The sequence below is a fragment of the Mustela erminea genome, chromosome 3 (genome assembly GCF_009829155.1).
Source record: "Mustela erminea isolate mMusErm1 chromosome 3, mMusErm1.Pri, whole genome shotgun sequence".
Classification (NCBI taxonomy): Eukaryota; Metazoa; Chordata; class Mammalia; order Carnivora; family Mustelidae; genus Mustela; species Mustela erminea.
The window spans coordinates 39,835,613-39,854,570 of record NC_045616.1 but is presented as its reverse complement, the minus strand read 5'-3'; the positions used below and the strand labels follow the sequence as shown (position 1 = coordinate 39,854,570).

Below are 18,958 nucleotides of genomic sequence, written 5' to 3'. Positions count from 1 at the left end.
GGGGGTAGGGAGAGGGTGGTGGGGTTGTGGACATTGGGGAGGGTATGTGCTATGGTGAGTGCTGTGAAATGTGTAAGCCTGACGATTCACAGACCTGTACCCGTGGGGCTAATAATACATTATATGTTAATTAAAAAAATAAATTAAAAAAAAAAAAGAAGAACCTCTTCTGAAATTGCACATGTGGACAGTGTTACTGTTCCCCTGCCTCAGGGAGCTGCCTAAAAGCCATGAGCCTTTCTACGTGGACAGAGAGACCTAGACATCACATTACTAGCACACAGCCTTGCCTTCCCTGAATAGGACCCTGATGTGCACCTAGTCCAACAAGCCTAATCCCCTTCCACAATATAGGAGCTTAGGGGCACCTGGGTGGCTCAGTTGGTTAAGCATCTGCCTTTTGAATCCTGTTGTGATCTCAGGGTCCTGAGATCCAGCCCCAGGTCAGGCTCCCTCCTCAGTGGGGAGTCTGCTCTTCCCTCTTCCACTGCCCCCCTACCCCATTCATGCTGTGCTCTCTCTCAAATAAGTAAAATCTTTAATATATATATATATGTATACATATATATATATACACATATATATATGGTTAGTATGAGGTTAGTTCTCACCATGGTCTTTCTTTCCAGGGTTCTCAACACAGGGACAGCAGCCCTGCTTAAACAGACATATCCTCAACACATACAGAAATGTGGTTCCAGGAAGGGTACACTTTACATCATTTCCCTCTTTTCTCCCAAGACTTGATACCCATGCCACTCTTCAAGTCTCCTTTCTTCCCTCTCTGACTCCAATTTTTTATTTCTTTATTATTTTTGATATCAGGCCACAAAGTTACTCAAGTGCTGTGGGATAGATGCGGCTTGGAAGTAAGAACTTTAAATCTGATAGAAAGGAATTGGGACACATAAATCATTATATCACCTTTGGGAGTCTGGGACACCATCCCTAATCATATATGCTTGTATTCCTATAGAAAAATGTTCAAATAGTTACTCTACAAGGGATAAATGAAGACCATAAATAGCATCACATCCGTTTAGACCAAATTTTGCTGCCAAACACTATTAAAAAAAAAACCTTAGGATTCCAGAGCTTTTCAGACTTTAGAATTGCAAATACTTCTATTAGAACAAAGAAACCTATTCTCTAACACTTGAGTTCTCAGTTAAAATAAAAACAAGGGTGTGAGGACTCTGGATATATCTGAATACTTTCCCATTAAAATAACCACCCCCCCCCAAACTTTACTTTTCATGTTTTGGAAAATACAGAAAAACCTTAAAAAAAAAAAACACAGTAAAAAAAAAAATCACTCACCACACCTTACGATTCAAAAACCTGTAATATGAGGTGACAGTTACACATCTCAATGTGCTAAAAACCGAAGACTTACACACTTTAAAGGGGTAAATTGTATGTTATGTGAATTACACCTCAGTGAAACTGCTGAAGAAAATCTATATAGATTACATGTGTATGATACCCTTTTCATTTCTATCCCCCTCTGTCCCTGGACTCCTACCTCCAGGTAACTATCATTTATATCTGCCTACTTTTCACATGCTTATCCTAACTAACCTCTCTGTATAAACACAGAAACCCCAGATGTGTATCTATGCACTTTTTCTTTTTGGGGCAAAAATCAGACCACTCTCTTCACAGAGCTGCATCTGCTGTTGTCTTTAATTTAACGATGTACCCTGGGTATATTTCTAAGGCAGACCATGTAAAGCTCTTCCATTATTTATAATAGCTGCCTAGTATTCTGTTGTGCAGATATACTAAAATTTATATATCCTGTTCCCTACTCAAGACATTTAAGTTCTGAGCTTTTTGCTATCATGAGTGATGCTGCAGTGAACTTTAATGTAAGCAGTGTTTTAAGTAACGATGTGTTGCTCCTGCAGGGTAGATTTCTAGAAATGGGGTTTTTAGGTCGTGTGGTGTTAAAGCCTTAACAGATTCCACCAAATTACCCAACAAAACAGTTTTTCCCATTTACAATCCAAGCGAACGAGCGAGCCTCATATCCTTACCTCCACTAGATGTTTTCACACTTGAAAAATTTTGCCCATTGTTTACTTAAATAAACAGCTTCTCTTATTATTTCATTAAAAGGATTGGAATTAGCTGGAGGGTCTTAATAGAATTACCTCTAAAGTACATACTCTTTTTCCTAAATCCTGAGAAGTCAGGGTTTCTCAGAATTTAATCTAAGGAATACCTGAGCCAGAATCTCCTTGGGGTGCTTTTTGAAGTGAAAATTTCTGGTTCCAACCAGGTACTGAGTCAGATGCACAAAAAGTAGAGGTGAGGCGCTGGTGGGTTAGAGCAGGCTCATGCTGACGCACAAGACCCAGGTGTTAATTTTCGGATGTTTTTTGAGTTGTCTGCTGATTATAACCATCCCTAAAAATGAAGGCAGTAGTTACTCAAAAATTATCACTTCCTAATTATTTTACTACATCTTATTAATTCTGCTCTTGGGCATAATTAAGCCATTATTTCTCTTGCATCCACAGAGTGGGAATACTCTAAAATAGTGTTTAACCGCTCATCTCTCCCCAGGCCAGGGTTCCGTAATGTCCCATCCATGGCTTGGAATCAACCACAGGTTGTTTAGATTTAAGAAAACAATGGAGGGGTACCTGGGTGGTGCTGTCCTTTAAGCTTCTGACGGTTGGTTGCAGCTCAGCTTGTGATCTCAGGGTTGTGAGATCAAGCTCCCAGCATGGGCTCCACACTCAGCATGGAGTCCGCTTGAGATTCTCTCTCTCCCTCCCCTGCTCTTCTCACTTGTGCTTGTTCTCTCTCTCTCTCTCTCTCCCTCTAAAATAAATAAATAAATCTTTTTAAAGAGAGAGAGAGAAAATTATGGAAAAAGTGTTAGGCAGATTATTGTGAATAGTCTAAAAATTTGAGGAAATATCTTTACAATATTAGAACTCTTAACCAGTGCAGCAAAGACTTTGCCCACTTTATTGACAAGCAGATGCATTGACAACATGTATCTTTGTTGTTTCAATAAATAAGAACAGCAGCATACATTCTTTTTTTTAAATTTTTTTTTAAGATTTTATTTATTTATTTGACAGAGAGAGATCACAAGTAGGCAGAGAGGCAGGCAGAGAGAAAGGGGGTAAGCAGGCTCCCCGCTGAGCAGAGAGCCCGATGCGGGGCTCAATCCCAGGACCTTGAGATCATGACCTGAGCTGAAGGCAGAGGCTTTAACCCACTGAGCCACTCAGGCACCCCATCAGCAAACATTCTTGTCTGAATTACTCACTCATCCATTAAAACCATCCATTGGCTATGGAAAAGTTCAGGAAAAAACTAAGGAAAGAATTCTGTGACCTTGAACTGGTAATAGGGAATTTACAGCAAAGAATAGTATATATTTTATTATTTATTATGTGCTACACATCATATATATTAATGAAAACTATATTAAATCCATATGTACACATATGTGCATATTTTTCCCCAGAGACAATATGTTACTAGTGTATCAGTAAGCCCAGAATTCTGATTTAATGAGTTGCCCAGTTTATTTTGATGCGAACTAAAGTTTAAAAACTGAGGCTCAGATTTTCTTGTAAGAATTGAAGTTACTTCTACATTTTTCCCCCTATACTACGGGTGTGTCAGGGCAATCTCCTGGGGCTTGGGACATGAGTAGAATAATTTGCACTTACCAAAATAAGTATAATTAAATCTCAATTCTCTTAAGAAAGGGGAAGCTTTGAAAGAAGAAAATGCATTTAATTACTGCCTGGTATTCTAGCACTTTCTTGATTTCACTTAGAAATTTGAAGAAGAGTTTATTCTTAACTTTTTCATAAAATCTGCTGTTTGGGTTTCAAGGAGTTGTAATAGTAGAAGCCACTTACAATGCAGAGAGGACTTTCTTGGAGATCCCCCTTTCTATACATAGTTATGCAAATGTTCCTTCTTTACACTTAATCTAGATGAAATTATTTGAAGGGTGAGCAAAAATAAGTTATATCCTCCCCGTTTTTTACATTTTTATTTTTAAGTAGAATATATGGACTGAGAGGGACTAGAGAGTGAGAGGAAGGCAGAGACCATGAAACCAATTCCGAGAGAGAAATGATTGACAAGCAGGTGACATTCCAACTGCACAAAATTCTGTAGTCTCTTAGACTTCTGCAGATGCAGAGATGGAAATATGGCTGAGAAGGCATTGTTGAAAAGAAAATCACAACTTTCTTTTCTTCTGAGAAGAAAGGAGTAAAATCCATAGGTCTTCTGTGTTGTGTACTAACGTGTTTTTAAAGTACTTGTTTCTAACTCCAGAGACTGAGTCTCCGGCATGATCAGCTAAGAAACAGGGTGCCAGAAGGGCTCCTCCGGCCCAACCTCTCCATTTTACAGAAATGGGGGATCGATACTCAGAAAGGTTAAGTGATTTGCCTAAGGTGACATAGCTGCTATTCCAATGCTATTAAAAATGAGAAAAATTTAATTTGCATTGGATTTCTAGTTTGTATAGGAGCCAAAGTTCATCTCCTGACTACATGAAACAAACAATGAACCACCAGGAACTGGGAGGGATGAACTCATTCACGCACAACAGAATAAACATGTATAAAGATGGAGCCGTTTACCTCATCTTATTTATGCCTTTTCATCCTGATGTATGAAGTAGTTGACTTCCCTTATCACGCAGGGATATTTCTATATCAGGTCGCTTGATCATCCCATTGATTTCAGAAGAATTGTAATCGGATGTTCTTCATGTTCTTGTCTACCCTTCATTATACACAAGCAGCTTGATGTGAGTCATGGGCATGATTTTAGGTCTATTCAATACCTCCCCAATGATCCAAAAGCAGCCTATTATCCTGCAATATTTTTTTGCTCTTGCCAATCTCTTCACATAAATGTGAGCTCCTTGATTCCCTAGCTTCCTGCATCTCAACTTTGTTAATCATCCTCAGTATGGAAAACTAATGATCCTTATTCATCTCCTTCATTCCATGGGACACCTGTTTGTTTTTATACCTAAATATAGCCATAAAGGATCAGGAATTACATTTTCATTCATTTGGTTATGAGAAGACCTATAAAGCACTGGAGTATTATTTTTTTTTTAAGGCTATATTCATATACCTTTAAAAATTTTTTAATCTCTAAAATGTGTTTTTTAAAGAATGTTTTTATCTGTAAAAATGTGTTTTTTTTATTTTTTAAAGATTTTATGTATTTATTCATTTGCCAGATTGAGAGAGAGAGAGTGTGCAAGCGCACAAGCAGACAGAGTGGCAGGCAGGGGTGGAGAGAGAAGCAGGCTCTCTGCAGAGCTAGGAGCCCGATGCGGGACTTGATCCCAGGACCCTGGGATCATGACTAGGGCCTAAGGCAGCGGCTTAACCGACAGAGCCACCCAGGCATCCCGCTAAAATGTGTTTTTTAAAGAATGTTTTTTATCTCTAAAATGTGTTTTTTATCTCTGTTTTATTTATTTATTTTTTAAAGAATTTATTTATTTATTTATTTGAGAGAAATCACAAGTAGATGGAGAGGCAGGCAGAGAGAGAGAGAGGGAAGCAGGCTCCCTGCCGAGCAGAGAGCCTGATGCGGGACTCGATCCCAGGACCCTGAGATCATGACCTGAGCCAAAGGCAGTGGCTTAACCCACTGAGCCACCCAGGCACCCTTTATCTCTGTTTTAAAAGCAACTTAACATTAAGCAATATAATATTCAGTTTAAGTTATGTCTTTTTTAGGAAAAAAGAACGTTCCCTAATACCATTTAGTTTTGTCGCATTTCGAATTTATTTTCTAGTTGTTTTTCAAGAAAACCTTATGCTTTACCTTCATTTATTCCTTTGCAACTCATGCTTTTGTAGTCACTTATAATTACTAACTCCTCTTTTGAAGTCGGTCACGGCTCTATAGTCTCAACTAATTAATTCCCTTTAAATTAATAGCAGATAACATTTCATTTTTTAACCGAAAGAAATTGAGAGGATTAATAAAGTTACTTGCCCATCAGCTCACATAAAAATGAGAAGATGCAATTAAGTTTCATTGATGTCTAGTTCAGGGTCCAGACGTGCTTCAAGGCATTTTTCACATATTTCATACATATTCCAGCAGGTTTCCTACCCTTCACCCTGTCCCTCACGGCTCTCCTTCATTGCCTTCCACGTTTATGTTTGCTCACTGTGTCCTAGGAATTCTGGCAAATGGTAGAAGTTTGTAAAGAGATATACTAGGATTTGCACCTTCCATTTCCCATTTACTATTAATTCCCTTGTATGTTAGTTGACTGTCTTACTCGTAAAATGGAAAAGATAACCCTAAATAAATGCATGACCAAAAAGCATTTGATAAAAATGATTCAATTATAGTATTTAGTGATATTTACAAAATATTGTTAGAAAAATATAATTCAGGGGTGCCTGGGTGGCTCAGAGGGTTAAAGCCTCTGCCTTCGGCTCAGGTCATGATCCCAGGGTTCTGGGATCGAGCCCCGTACCTGGTTCTCTCCTTGGTGGGGAGCCTGATCCTCTCTCTCTCTCTGCCTGCCTCTCTGCCTACTTGTGATCTCTCTCTGTCGAATAAATAAATAAAATCTTAAAAAAAAAAAAAAAAGAAAGAAAAAGAAAAAGAAGAATAAAATAAAATAAAATAAAAAATAAAAAGAAGAATAAAATAAGAAAGAAAAGTATAATTCTCTGGACCTGAAACTCCACAAAACTCCCTCTTTCTGCCAGCAGAAATATTACTCCCCTTTTTATCCAATTTGGAAACCCTTCATCCTGCTCTCCATTTCTTTTCATTACCTATTAATTCTTATTTTCTCTTTGAAAACGTTCAAGAGTTTTTCTTATTATAGGAATATTTCTCCTCTCCACACTTCCCTAGCCTCTTTTTTTTTTTGCAAGTCTTTCTTATTCTTGTTTCCCCAACTTAGGTGTAACATACCACCTAGAAATAACTAAAAGGAAAATAAAATCTGGTCAGTAACCAGCGTCCCTTCTACCCTAACACTTTATATTACAGTGAAAAGACTTGCTTAAGGACTGAGGGAATTTTGAGAGATAATTTGGGTCACCGAAGGGTTCAGTGTTTTTTCTTAACGTAGAAGTGATACTTAGTACTTATACACCACCTCTTAACTCTAAAGTGCTTTATAAATGTTACTTTAGTCACATCTCAACGTAAACATATTGAATGACTGAAAATTAATGCTAAATCAAATATATGGGCTATAATGTTCTAAGTGTATTCCCTAGTTAATACCACGGACTACTTGCATGCATAATTATATGTAAATTAGATACTTCAGATTAATTTTTTCATTGAAGAACCAGCACAACATACAATAGTATTTTAAGCTGATGAAGACAGTTGGGTGGAAAATGTAGCCACTGATTTTAGATTGAGCTTCAAAGGCATATATTGTAGTTTAATTACTGCTTTTGCAGAATATAAACTTCCTGTTTTCAGAACAAAGTAGGATAGTGTTGCCTCTTTTTGTTTATCATTCCTGAGCAATTAGAGGTTTGAGCTAAATAAAAGGCGGGGGTTGGGAGGGAGAATATGTTGCACAAAGGAGTTGAGAATTCCAACAGGAGTGAAAGGTTAACCTTTTATATACATTAAAAAAAAATACTCTCAAAATGATTCAGAAATTCATAATGGAGCATTTTATATGAGAAACAATTTTAACTTTATGTTTCAAATTGAATTTAACAGAGTATCTCTGAGACACCTCGTCCTTTTAGCATCTGCTTTGGGCTCAGATCATGATCCCGGGGTACTGGACTTGAGCCTTCGGTCAGGCTCCCTACTCAGTGGGGAGTCTGCTTTTCCCCCTCCCTCCACCTCACCTCCCACCCCACCTCCCATAGTGCTGTCTCTCACTATCTCTCTCTCTCTCTTAAATTAATAAATAAAACCTTTTTAAAAAATAAAAAATAATAATAAGTAAAAATAAGTAAAACAGCATCTTTGGATAAAAATCTTAAAGTCCCTTTTCATTCCATTATTTATTTTATCTAATATTTTCTGTGTGCCTCCTAGACTTTTGCAGGTACAGTCAGCCCTCGGTGGGGAGAACAGACAATAATTGGAAGAATGCAGAAGAAAATTTAAATTATCATTTTTAAAGTGAATATATATTAAAAACAGATACAGTAAAGAAGTTGAAGGACTTTCCCTGAGAGAAAGGGGAAAAAATATTTCTTAGTAACCAGATGTGATATTTTAAATAGTCCAACCAAAGCCCCTGAAGCTTGTGGACAATTAGTTAAATGTGCCTGGTTTTAGCTAAAAGACAATTCCAGAAAGACAAATAAATGTTTGCATATAGCATATCCATAACATAAAGTTTTAAAACTTAATGCCTCAGGAATGGGACACAAATGGGGGGTTTTGCCTCTTAATATGGGTGTTGTTTACAAGGCTTTATTAGGTCTTTTGAATTCCTGAAGCTGTGCCTTCTGATTTGTGCATTTTTCTGTATATTATAGTTCAATAGAAAGTTCAGGAATCAATCAATAATTTAAAAACTCACTGCTATTTAAAAAAAATACTCTTGGGCACCTGGGTGGCTCAGTTGGTTAAGCAACCGCCTTTGGCTCAGGTCACGGTCCCGGAGCCCCGGGATCGAGTCCCGCATCGGGCTCCCAGCTCCATGGGGAGTCTGCTTCTCCCTCTGACCTTCTCTCTTCTCATACTCTCTCTCAAATAAATAAATAAAAATCTTTAAAAAAAAATACTCTTTACCTAGGATTGTTGGGTTTTGTCTTTTAATTTTACTTCCTTAGAAATATGATTCTGGAGATGATTCATAATTCTCAGAGAAGAATCGTGTTAAACCCTAAACTTTACTGTAGATTTTTTATTTTTTTGGCTTTCATCAGGGATGGAAACAGTAAGGTGCTCTGACATTAGTCATGCCATAACATCCTATACACACAGAGGAATTATAAAAGCACGTTGGTGAACCTGCCTGCCTGCCTTCCATTTGATCTCTTTTGGGAACAGAACAGGCCATCATTTGTGAAAGTCGTCTTCTTGCAAGATGGATAAATGCATTTTCTCTTCCTTGCCACAGGACAAATGGAAGCCAGTAATTTCTAGTCCCATAGCAGTGAATACGAAATCAAAAGAGGCTAACTCGCTATGGTGACAGCTTCAAAAGGAATTCTTTTTTGAAGGCAGGCTTTTTTTTTTTTTTTTTTTTTTTCTGGTTTATTTAACACTGAGGCGTGTCTGTTAAGCCAGCTTTCAACAGCCTCCAGGAAAACCTCTGTGCGGGTTGTGTCTGCATCAGCAGTGCCCCTATTTCACTGATTTCTGCTAAACAGATAGACATTTGCCGTGACTGCTCAAGGTGTTAGTGCTTTTTGAGAGGAGATTATTTTATATCAGTGTGTCTGTAACTGGAGAGTCCTGATATTCTGAGATTAGGATTTCAAGGAAGCTTGAAAATGCCCCCTTCTCTAGGGGGCATTTGGTGACTTGAATTTTGTTTTGAAGAAACTCCAGAATTCTCTAGAATTCCAGGTATGCATTTTCTGTTTAATTTGGAGGATCATCTTTTTACTGAATACTGTCAAGTGACTTTAAGACCTGCATTTATAAGGGCATCTGGGTGGCTCAGTGGGTTAAGCCTCTGCCTTCGGCTTAGGTCATGGTCTCAGGGTCCTGGGATCCAGCCCCGAATCCGGCTCTCTGGTCATCAGAGAGCCTTCTTCCTCCTCTCTCTCTGCCTACTTGGGATCTCTTTCTCTCTATTAAATAAATAAATAAAATCTTAAAAAAAAAAAAAAGACCTGCATTTATAGTACGGGTGGTACTAAAACAAAAACAAAAACAAAAAGACAACAACAAAGGAGCTGTGTATTAGCTTCGTTAAAACCAAAGTGAACGCAAGACCCCGGTCTGCTGTTCCCTCTATTCTTTCCTATTTGCCTCTTGTGCTTGTTTCCAGCTCATTTGCTGCAGCATTTCAAATGTACAGAAATAACCTTTTTTTATATAACTATACAGTCCAGCTGTGTAGAAATAACTTTTTTTTTTAAACAATGTGGCCCAAATGATGAAACTGACAGCAATCTGTTCCAATGTGAAGGAAACAACAATGCTGTGTTGTATCTATTAAGAGACCGCACACTCCACTCTCCTAAGGGATTTTCCAAGTGATTTTGACTACGTGAAAATTCCCTAACTTTAGAAACGAATCCCCAAGTCATCACCCATTCTTGGTCACCTTGGGTGCCATGACATAATCTCAGCAAAATCTCATCTGTCCCCTTAATATCATTTAGAACAAAGAACCATAAGGTGACGATCAAACCAGCTTCATGGACAAAATAGTTATTACACTATCTATGTACATTTTTGCAAAATTATTGGTGTGTGTCCTCTGATTTCCTTGATTCATTTTTGTTCTAGACAGTGAGAAATTCAGGAAGGTGGCCTTAAACTTATGTTCAGAACACTCTTAAAGGGTGGAAGAGTATGATACCGTTGACTGCTTGCTTACAAACTTCGTGAACTATGTTTTTATCATTAAACATGTTATTTCTTTGCTTTTCGTAAGATTTGGCAATGGTTCCAGGCATGCTTTGTCAGTACTTCCATAAGGAAAGGATCCATTATCCAAAACTGTGGCTGGAATAGTAGATAACGTGCATGCTTTCTCCTTTACCTTCCTAAGAGAGTGCAGTGAATTGAAATCCACTCTACGACTGTCTTTCTGAAGGACTTTTCCAATTAGTGGGATGTAGCTTGTAACAATACACTCGTTCCCCTAGGATCGATGGTTAACCTGTTTTTTATTGAAGCAGGAAACCACCAGGACAAGCTGAGCTCATGAAGTGTAGAAGGCTCTCTCCAGAGGGAAAGATTAGGAGAGACCAACAGTCTTCCAAGGACCTACCATCTAATAGGTTATTATCATGCATTATTCCACATAGTTACTTTACTACTTAGCCCTGTATCCAAGCAGGAACGACAAGCTATTATTAGAAAAGCAAGCTAAATAGTTTGGAATGGATATCTTTCCATCCCATGCATTCACCTCCCATTAAGAGAATGAACTTCCTGCGTAAGTGGAGTCCTTAAGTACCACTTATCCATTCTTGCTTAATTCCTTTATCTTAGCTTGAGGATATTTCATAGATAAAATGCCTTGGAAGTGTTTCAGAAATGGAACTCTTTTTCTTTAAAGTGAGACATGTTTAGTAAATATTAGCATAGGAGAATCAGTTTTGATACCCAGGTGCGTCCCAGTTAGCTGAATTATTTTAGCCAACACTCTTAATCCCAGTAGCCTCTTTCCCCCTGTCTATAACGCGTAAGAATTGAACTCCCTCGTCTTCTGCATGCCTTTCAGTTCTGAAATTCTGAGTCTATATATTTGATAAAATACCGTGCTGTGGGTTATACATCTCTGCCTCGGCAGAGGAGAGCAATTTCTCAAAAAACTCAAACTGGAGATCCTTGTGGAGTGGTCGTCCAGTTTTCATCTGGCTCAAGATTAGATTCTGATTGAATGCTATTGTCAAGCCTCATCCAGTATCTGGAAATACTTGTTTCTGCCGTTATCAGTCTACTTCTAGAAGTCTTGCCACTCAACTACTGGTGCTACATTATAGTCCTATGCTTCTGAGACATTATTAGACTTTCTGACTTTATATTTCTTCTTAAAAATAATTTTTTTAACTTTTCCACTTTAATGTCTTCACCATTACAAAAGCTCCTAGTACCTACCTGTGACATTATGATGAAATATAGTGACATATAATGAAATTAGTCCCAATGTCACCTGATGCCTACCTAGTGATAAAGTTTCATCTCCACATCTTGAAATCCATTAGGGTACAATTATGTGTTACTAAAAGAGAACAGCAATCATGAAAGATCTCTTTATCAGGGATGTCTGGGGTTCAGTCCTCAGTAAGCACAGAACATGAATAGCTAAGGGTCAAGAATTCACCAGTGTACCTTAGAGAAAGAGTGAACCTATAGCCCAATCCAATGAAGAAGAGAATGATTTACTTTGGGATAAGAAAACTAAAATAAAATAAATGAAGCTACCTGGAAGGAACAGCTGTCAGGATTTTTGCACGAAGATAGTTGTTCAGGATAAGTGAGCAAAAGTAGAATAAACAACAATTTCAGTATCCGTATAAAAAGGCCTCACTCTCTCTTCTACAAACAAGGGATCCTGTTGAACTGACCTCTAGTCTAGACCTCAGAAAGAAGTATATTGTCTTGGGTCTGGTCAAAGAGAACTTTATTACTAAAAGTTGGGGAGGGACCTTAAGACAATGCATTATCAACTCTTTCATGATCCAAAAATTTCATTTTAGCCAGACCTTGCTACTTACCTCTTACTAATATTTCCATATTTCACTGGTGACTCTGTTCTGTATCTACCCAGTGCACACCCTTCTGAATCAGCATTTCTGTAACCACTTCAGTATCCCTGTTTTGTACGGTATCTTTAAAATACCATTTCTTGGGGCGCCTGGGTGGCTCAATAGGTTAAAGCCTCTGCCTTCAGCTCAGGTCCTGACCCCAGGGTCGAGCCCTGCATCGAGCCCTGCATCGGGTCTCTGCTCAGCAGGGAGCCTGCTTCCTCCTCTCTCTCTGCCTACTTGTGGTCTCTGTCAAATAAATAAATCTTTAAAAAAAATAAATTAAATAACATTTCTTTTCTTTCTTTATTTTTTTTAAAATTCACTTTGGTTCCTAATTTATTTATTTATTTTTTATATATATATTTTTAAGATTTTATTTATTCACTTGACACAGAGAGATCACAAGTAGGCAGAGAGGCAGGCAGAGAGAGAGAGAGGAGGAAGCAGGCTCCCCGCGGAGCAGAGAACCCGATGCGGGACTCGATCCCAGGACCCCGAGATCATGACCCGAGCCGAAGGCAGCGGCTCAACCCACTGAGCCACCCAGGCGCCTTAGGACAAAATTCTTTACAATATAAAGTATTTCTTTGTTTTTGTTGTTGTTTTTTACTAGAGGAAACAGACTTTTTTTTTTTTTTTTTTTTTTTTTTTTGGTGTTCAGTGATTCATCAGTTAAATTTAACACACAGTGCTCATCATAGCACATGCCCTCCTCAATTCCCATCACCCTGTTACCCCCTCTACTCCCTCTCCTTCGCTCTGAATCCCTCAGATTGTTTCCCGGGGTCCATTGTCTCTTTCAATTATAATTCCTTTTTTTCATCATCTCTTTACTCATTTAACATTTCCATGTTCCTTTCCTCTTTTCTTCTATCCCTCTGTTATTACATGAAGAAATTCTGTGTTTCTTCAATGAAAGAAACACTTCAATTAAAGAAAAATTTCCAGTTTCTTCAATTAAAGAAATTCCATACGTATGATTATGAAAATGTGTTTCTCAAAAGAAAATATTCATGTGTTGAAGATTCTTGGAATCTACCAATAAAAAGAAACCTGGCGGTTCACAGACCTGTACCCCTGGGGATAAAAAATATATGTTTATAAAAAATAAAAAATTAAAAAAAAAAAGTATTTGTTTTCACCTGGTGGGATACCAGGTGGTGGGTATTATTGAGGGCACGGATTGCATGGAGCACTGGGTGGGGTGAAAAAATAATGAATACTGTTATGCTGAAAATAAATAAATTTAATTAAAAAAAAGAATAATGATAATAATAACTAAGATGCATTGGATTTTTACTGTGCTCCATTTAGAGTGCTCCATTCTTGACATAGATTATCTCATTTATAGACTGCAGTTTCTTAGTGGTATCAATATTGATCGCAAGTACTAATCTACCAAGTGTTAAAATTGGTAACCTTCCAGCTCCTACTCATTTTAAGCAAAGGCACTCAGTGAGCACATAGCTGAAACTGATGATGATCTTATTAAGGCACTATGGTCAACTAACTGTGTAATTAAAATACACAGATTACTTTCAAACTTTGCACTCAGCAAATCTGACATTGGACATGTACAAATGTACAATATTTATGTGGAAATACAAATTGGAGAAAGAATCCACTTCCTATTCTACCTTTCTTTTAGACAAATTCAATCCTATAATTTCACACCATTTTAGTTATTGACTCATCACCATTCCCATCTATTTTTTAAGCTGCGGAATTCCATTGCTCTGGTCTTCTGCCCTATGTTAACCTTTACATCTGTTTCCTCTCTTCTCCTCTCTCCTGTTTACTTTCATTCTAGTCACGGAATCAGCCTTTCTGACCAACTTTTTCAGCTAGCTTATGATTTGGTATTCTGAGTTCATTTTCTATACATTTCTTAACTATCTCAGTCCTGATTTCATTTTTTTTTTGTTTGTTTTATGTGACAAAATATTAGCAGAGGCATTGACGTGTATTTTTAATGATAATAAACCTTCTAAGTTGTCATTCATTTTTATGACGATGCGTGTTAGAGACAGATTTCATATAGAGCCGAGTGAATTGAAATGAGTCAATCCTTACTTGTATCTTGTAACTTGTATCCTTGCTTTGTATCTTGTGGCTAAAGCACTGTGTTACAGTAGAAGGGCAGACAAAGTCAGAGCACACTGAAAATCATCAGTAAAATGTGCAAAACTAGCTGAAGTTTCTGAGTTCATGTGAAGTAAGATCAGAATAGAGGTTATGTAAATAATAATGCATCATTGTGGCAAGGATCACACTGGGAGTTAGAAGGTCATAATCTTCATACCAGACACTAGGTTAAAACAGGCTTCTCTCCAAAGTTGCCACATGCTAGAAGAGTATCAGTAGATCCAGTAGCCCTCCAGGCCCCCGGACCACCTTGTTTGAGGGAGTTCAGGTTGCTCTCTCTGGGGCTTCTCACTATGTGTATATACAGGCACATGGGCTCTTCAGGTCAAACTGTGAAAAGTAGTACTAAAAGAGATCACAAACATTTACAGTAATAAAATTTGACTTTGAAATAATATATGTGGAACAATTGACTCTAATGATGTCTAAAATGCATATATGTGCTTTATAAGTATTGTCTTTACTTGGCAATAACTTCTAGAATTGTGTTCAGCTTAAAATGTCATTGTTATAATGTGTATTTATCAATTACCAACAGAATTTCTTAAAGTCACACAGAATTATCCCGTGATTAAATGGTGATGATAATCTGAAGTATTATCCATAATTTAAGGCATCATATCTGCATGCTTACACACATACCCACATACTCACACAGCACAATTTTTAGAAATGCCTCACTTCATGCTGATTCAGTGGATCAAATTGACCAGATAAATTTGATGTAAACAAATTCCTTCAGCAGTGATGCAGAAATTCTATCTAGTGTGGTTTTTAAGTGATCTTGTAACTAGTATCCATTCTACATTTTTTTTAAATTTTTTGAGCTTTTTACAAAACAGACATCATTTTTACTTTGGATTCTTTTTTTTTTTTTTTAATATTTTAGTTATTTATTTGACAGAGGGAGAGAGATCACAAGTAGGCAGAGCAGCAGGCAGAGAGAGGGAAGCAGGCTCCCCACTGAGTGGAGAGCCCGATGTGGGACTCAATCCCAGGACCCTGAGATCATGACCTGGGCTGAAGGCAGAGGCTTAACCCACTGAGCCACCCAGGTGCCCCTTTACTTTGGATTCTTATATGCGTATTCACCAGCCCTCTACCCATATAAGATTAACATTACATAAGAAAAAAACCTATAGAGAGTCTAAAATTCCTATAATGACTTCCCTAAAATCATTGTAATACCTAAGTCAGAAGTTTAGTATATTTTTTTCCAGAATGTGTTGATCATCTCATAAAAACTTAAAATGAGTTTTTAGTGGTTTAGCTATTATTGTGTGGTATTCTCAACTTTTTTTTATAGGATATAGCATGTAGTTGATAAACGTGGAATCAAAGGAGAACCTGTACTATGTCTTTACAGTGGGGTGAGTGGTGATACTGACTCACTTTTTAAAACTCTAGAGTGAAGGGGTGCCTGGGTGGCTCAGGGGGTTAAAGCCTCTGCCTTCAGCTCAGGTCATGATCTCAGGGTCTTGGGATCGAGCCCCACATTGGGCTTTCAGCTCAGCAGGGAGCCTGCTTCCCCCTCTCTCTCTCTGCCTGCCTCTCTGCCTACCTGTGAGATCTCTCTATGTGTCAAATAAATAAATAATATCTTTAAAAAAATAAAAATAAAAAACCCTCTAGAGTGAAGCAAATATACAATATTTACATAGCAAGGGCTCTTATTTAATTTGGAGAAAACTTTGCTAAGTGTAGTTATTAAAAAGAAGTCTTCAAATTAGATTTTGACATATTTACTAACATACATAAGTTTCTGACCTATTTTTGAGATTTAATCTGAGTAGCAAGCCACTCAATTGAGACCATTGTACTCAGGAACATTAGGTAGGAGGAGGCATTGTCATGGGTGATAGCTGGCATGTTACTATTAGTAACATTCCTGCTACTCTAAATTTGATGATATTTCATCTTTTATGATACATTTTTTTAGTAGTTTATGAAACATGTTAATTCATCTATTAATTGTTCCCATTTAATTTTTTTAAAGTCATGGTTAAGAATATTAGCCAAAATGAATGTCAAAATGAGATTCACTTGGTTCTTCCAATGCAAAGATGTAATGTAAAACCAAGAAGCAATTCTCATTGCACACTGGCCCTTTCGCTTGGACAGACATTGTATGGGGGAAGAAACTTTCTCCTGGTTTATTGTGAATTAAAATAAAAGATTACAAAGCCTAACATCCAGTAAATTAGTAATCTGTAAGTGCCAGGTGCTGTGCCAGATAAACACCTTATATAATCCTGTCATTTTGTTTAAAATCTTCCAGTGGGGGTGCCTGGGTGGCTCAGTGGGTTAAAGCCTCTGTCTTCAGCTCCGGTCATGATCCTGGGGTCCTGGGATCGAGCCCCGCATCGGGCTCTCTGTTCAGCAGGGAGCCTGCTTTGCCCTCTTCCTGCCACCCACCCCTTTCTTGTGCTCTCTCTCTCTCTCTCTGAAAAATAAATAAATAAAATCCTTTGAAAATATTTTTAATAAATTAAAAAATACTCAATTATCCTTTCTATATTTAAAAGCATATACAAAAATTAAGATAAATTTGTATTGTTTTTGTTATTATTTTCTCCTCATCTCTTTAAAACCCGCTCAAGACTTTATTTCATTTTCTTAAAGATTTATTTATTTATCTGAGCTAGAGAGAGTACACCCATAAGTGGGAGAGGCAGAAGGAGAGAGAAATCTCAAGCAGACTCCACTTCCACGCTGACTGCCCACCACTGAATGTGGAGTCAGAGGTGGGGCTCAATCTCACAACTCTGAGATCATGATTCTGAGATGACAACCCTGAGATCACAAACTGAGCCAAAACCAAAAGTCAGACACTTAACCAACGGTGTCATGCAGGTGTCCCAACTCACTGGAAATTAATAGGAAAATAGCACCACACTGGAATTTGATTTAGGATATTGGATAAAGATCCCTTCCTAAAATGACAAAAAACAACCTGATTGGGGCACCTGGGTGGCTCAGTGAGTTAAAGCCTCTGCCTTCGGCTCAGGTCGTGATCTTGGGGTCCTGGGATCGAGCCCTGCGTCAGGCTCTCTGCTCGGTGGGGAGCCTGCTTCCTTCTCTCTCTCTCTCTGCCTCTCTGCCTACTTGTGACCTCTGTCAAACAAATAAATAAAATATTTTTTTAAAAAACCTGATGAAATATAAAATGTTTATCATTCCACTTATTTCTGTACTATCACTGTTAAAACCAAGCTTAATACTAAATTGAGAACTTTCCTTTGTGTTTTATTTTCAAAGCACTAAATGTGATTTGTTATACTTTCTAAATCTTAGGTCTGGTAAATCAAAATCTGTATCTTGTTACTTGGTTTATCTGTTATTTTATATTACTGTATAAAGCTACCTTTGTTTTTCTCATAAGAATTACAGCTGAAAGAAAATTTCCTTAAAACCATTCATCTGCTATTTATTCGCATAGTTCACTTTTTGATTTCAAGGATACATATGTTCATCATGCACACACACACACACACTAGTTATTTATAATAAAATAAACTCTCAAAATTGAGATATGAGGGACGCCTGGGTGGCTCAGTGGGTTAAAGCCTCTGCCTTTAGCTCAGGTCATGATCCCAGGGTCCTGGGATTGAGCCCCGCATCGGGCTCTCTGCTCAGCAGGGAGCCTGCTTCCCCCTCTCTTTCTGCCTGCCTCTCTGCCTGCTTATGATCTCTGTCAAATAAATCAATAAAATCTTTAAAAAAAAATTGAGATATGATGTTTTATAAATACTTAGAATATAAGTGTGAAGTACAAAGAATTTAGCATACACAGAAATAGAAGGAATGAGTAAGTATGAGTTACTATTCATGGTCTCTGTGGTGAAGGGTCAGCAAGTTCAACAAGATAAAAATTTGGATGGGTAATTTAAATTTTTACCTTCTTTCTACTTGGGGAAGGCAAAGGAATAAGGGAGAGGATTCGTAAGAGGTCTCTGAAGCGTCCTTGGCAAAAATGGGGAGGCTTTCCACTGAAGTTGGGGTGAATGTTGCCATCAGGTTTCTATTGAGAAGGTAGGAATGGGCAAAGCCTAGAAACCAAACAAGGTGATCCCTGTACATATATCAAAGACATTACAAAGGCTAGACAGGGTCCTATCTAGAAAGGTCAAATTATGGACTACTTCCATTTTTGAAAAGTAGAGAAGCTAGTTGTTCGGAGCCAGCATGGAACAAACCGGTTAATCAGCTTTCCTGGATGTTTCAGCAGTGTAGATCATTCATAGAGTAGCAACAACTTTCTTCTGTGAGCTATGACTAGTATCTAGTACGGCTATGGGAAAGGAGGTAACTCGTCAGTTTGAGGAGTCAAGAAAAAAACCACAGGCTGCTCGAAATGATAGCTTTGTTGTTGATGTCGTTGATGCACTGGAGATTAAATATAT

The 18,958-nt window shown here is 37.8% G+C and overlaps 1 protein-coding gene across 20 annotated transcripts in view; it reads left to right on the top strand.

Moving 5' to 3' along the window:
• The window catches only part of PAM (peptidylglycine alpha-amidating monooxygenase), a 154,841-nt gene that overhangs the window by 68,482 nt on the left and 67,401 nt on the right, over window positions 1–18,958 (top strand). The window lies entirely within an intron of this gene.